This window comes from Chaetodon auriga, chromosome 5 (genome assembly GCF_051107435.1).
Source record: "Chaetodon auriga isolate fChaAug3 chromosome 5, fChaAug3.hap1, whole genome shotgun sequence".
In the NCBI taxonomy this organism is placed as follows: domain Eukaryota; kingdom Metazoa; phylum Chordata; class Actinopteri; order Chaetodontiformes; family Chaetodontidae; genus Chaetodon; species Chaetodon auriga.
The window spans coordinates 11,336,591-11,340,473 of record NC_135078.1 but is presented as its reverse complement, the minus strand read 5'-3'; positions in this window follow the sequence as shown (position 1 = coordinate 11,340,473).

Genomic DNA, 3,883 nt, shown 5'->3' with positions numbered 1-3,883 from the left:
GTCTCCCGCCTGGTACCAGACTGCATTGAACCCAGCTGGGTTTAAAAACATCAAACATGAAGACACAGAGTCACTGACAGCTCTCTCTGAAAGCTCCTCTCTCTCGCTCTCTCAAAGTATATGAAGATGTTCTCTGTCAGTGTCTATCTTACACGTTCTTTACATCAAGGATCAAAGGACCCCTGCGTTTCTTTTCATCATGAAGCCGAGGAATTACCTCCAGTTTCACCACCGCGCTGTAACAAATCACAGCTGTTTGATACCTGACGTTATTCAAAGCCAGAATGGATTTCTTAAGTTAATTCTGTTCATCTGGAAGAACTAGACCAGACCGACATGACGTGACATCAGTGCAGAAAGTTTTAGCCATTCAAGGATAAATGGGCTGTTTTTAACACAGACATCTCTTCAGTTTTATGTGAGACTTGCTAACCTACAGTCCAGGAGGCAGAATGTAAGGTCAAACACAGCTGAGAGGAGAACCATCAGATCGGAGGGTGATGGTGATCAGCTGTTTAATTTTGACGAAATTGTCCTCAATTTCCTCAAAGTGACATCCTCAAATGTCTTGTTTTGTCTGACTACCGGTCCATTCTCACAGTCAGGAAGTTGGAACTTGGGAATTTTTGGCATTTTTGTTTGAAAAATGACTTAAACTATAAATCAAGTATCAAACTGGTTGAGTTGGTTGAGTCCAGCTCTAACAGGAGAGGGTCTGCCATACATCAAAAATGCTCTCTGGTGTTTCTAGGTTGAATCACACTGTAACTCTTGTTAGGCCAGCCAGCAATAGAAACTACACTTCTGGACTATTAGTTAAACACTGTCAATGTTTCGTGAGGTGCAGTTGAGCCTTCTTCTGTTCGCCGCAGAAGTAAATGGGAGCTGAAGGCTGACCTCTGGCTGTCACCCTCCCACCGTCCTCAAGAGAAAAGTGGAAAGACACAGCGAGAGAGAGATGTAAGAATAAACAAATGCTTCTCACTCTTTGAAGATGTGAGGCAGCTGCATCTTTCATGTGTTCCCACAGAGGCTCGCACTCGTGTGGACAATACATCTGATGTCACATTTGATCAGAGAAATCTTGACTTTGTGCGTTGGGGTTCCTGAGTGTGCAGCAGTGTCATAACCGACGTTTCAGAGTTATTCTCACCATCAGCTTAATTTTGGAAGATGTGATGATCAGGTAAAGGGGTAATCTGCAGGTAATGTTATTGTGTTTTATTTTCTTATTTGATGTGAATCCAACATTTGTCCCTATTGGCACTCGTTAGTCAAACACAGTAGGCAGGATCTATTTTAATTAATAAGAATTAATAAAGTGTTATCTTACCTTATCTATTTTGCTTGAATTTTCTGTTGGTGACATCTGAGTTTTTGGTCATGTTTTCTTTCTCTAATCAGCCAAGATGGCCATCACTGCTCGAGTTGAGACAGTAATAGATCTTCTTGTGCCTTTAGCCGCATCAGCAGCTCTAGGGATGGCAACTTTGGTCAGTTCCAGACTGAAACATCTCAGAAACTATTGGATGGACTACCATGAAATCCTACTGACTTTGATGATCCTCTGACTTTTCCTGTCGTGCCACCAAGAGACAAACATTTGTGGTTTCAGTGAAATGTAACAGCTATTGGCTGGATTGTCTGGAAATTTGGTACAGGCCATGTATACTGTATTCATGTCCACCTCAGGATGCATTGCATCAACTTTGGTGATTCCCTGACTTCCATACAGCACCATCAGCTGTTCTTTGTGCTTAGTGCTAATTAGTAAATGTTCGTGTGGCACATTAGCACAACTAACAAAGACAGTAAACATACCGTACTGTTAAACATCAGCGTGTTTGCATTTTCTGTGGAAGAATGTTAGCATGCTGATGCAAGCATTTAGCACACAGCACCACTGAGCCTACATGCAGCCTGACAGAGCATCTTGCTTGGCTGTAGACTCTTAGTCATGTTTCTAGAACAAGCAGCAAATGCAAATAAATAAATAAAATCCAATTCCCAAAAAAATCTACTTTACAGCAAATGCAGACCCACAAATATAGCAAAGCAGCAGGAGTTTGTCTGACTCTGGTTTAGCAGACGTTGTGTTCCTTTAGTTACATCTCGAAAATATGTCCATTTGTGGCTGATAATTGGACAAAACTCTAAAATTGACTCAGACTCACATCTGAGATTTTCTCGTTGCTGCCCTTGCAAAGGTCAGTCCTGTCAGTGTCGTAATAAGATCCTCGGTGTCGGCGTTGGGCTGTGAGCCACCAGCATGTTTTTATCATTTCAGCGTGATTACACCTCTGAGTCAGACATGAGTAAACAAAACTTCAGAAGTGATTTTTTCCCCCCCCTTTTTTGAAATAAACCACAGTTTTCTGTTCCTGTCACCCTCAGAGCTGCTTGTTGCTGTGCTGTCTCATCACTGGTCTATTCCACATCTTTGCAGCTCATATAATAAAAAGACTTTCAGCCAGTAGGAACTGCAGAGGAAATAACGAGATGAGCGTGACGCTGAAGTGATGGGATACGAAGGAGAAAACTATAGTTTGGCTCTTTTATCTTTCTACCAGAGAACAAACATTAATTATATTCCTTCTAAGCGTGAAAATACAGAATTGTTACAAGAATGAGGTTGTATAAATCATATTGAAAGAGTTTAAATATGTTTACCAATTGTTTGGTGTTTAAAATATGCTCGATCGAGTTAAATGAGAAGATTGACGTCTGTAAACATGAAGCTACAGCCATTTGTCAGTTAGCTTAGTTTAGCATTAAGACTGGAAACAGGGGAAACATCTAGTCTGGAGCTGTCAGGAGGTTAAGAAAATCTGTCCAGCAGCACCTTTAAAACTTTGTTTTTGTCCCGGTGCAATGATCTCCTGCTGCCTTATTGCCGTTATGAGGAAGTTACCACACCCAGCCAGAAATGTTTGGCCCATGACCCCTCTAATTTATCATTTTTATTCTCTGTTTCTTGTACAGATTAAACAAACAAGTTAGAACCTGTTAATCAGTGAGCTTTGGAGGTGCTGATTTTGTCACCTTCGGACACAGGCAGGCTAGCTTTTTCCACCTGTTTCAAGTCTTTATGCTAAGCTAAGCTAACCAGCTGCTGGCTGTAGGTTCATATTTCCCGTACAGACATGAGAGCGCTCTCAATCCTCTCATCTAACTCTCAGTGAGAAAGTGAATAAGCGTGTTTCCCAAAGATGTTGAACAGCTCCTTTAATTCTATTTGACATAAGGAAAAACACCAGTTTTTCACAGACTGAAAAAGAAACATCCCTGGTTCTCCTCATCTCACAATAAATTTGAGACATTATCTCGCCTTCTAGTTTGAGGGATTTCATGAGGTGTGTGTGTGTGTGTGTGTGTGTGTGTGTGTGTGTGTGTGTGTGAGTCCTCAACTGTTCGGGAAGTCAGATAACTTTTAGAAACTTTTGCCCGTCACTGTGTCCGTTTGAGTCCCGCTTGTAGTTTTAAGTCCACAGCAGGATCGCTTTTGAAACTATCACTGCTTCTACTGTTCATACTTTAATAAACATGAGTTATTTTGCACTTTTAGGAAGACTTTCAGTCCATGGAAACAAGACATTGTTCCTCCTGGATGATCAAACCTTCACAGAACTTGTATCTTTAAGGGAGTAAATTTCAACTGCGCAGTTAAGGACTTCAATACTTCTTCCACTGCTGCTTCTTTCACAAATACAGACTGAAGCATGACTGTTTTCCTTGTTCTTGAGCTGTACTCCTGCCATTTGGAAAAGCTGTCACGTTAACCAAGATGAACTCTTTCAAGGTTGACATGTTTCCACAGACAGTTGGAAGCATCATCAACAATGCCCTTCAGAAAAACCATTACTAGCAACACGAATGTAACAAA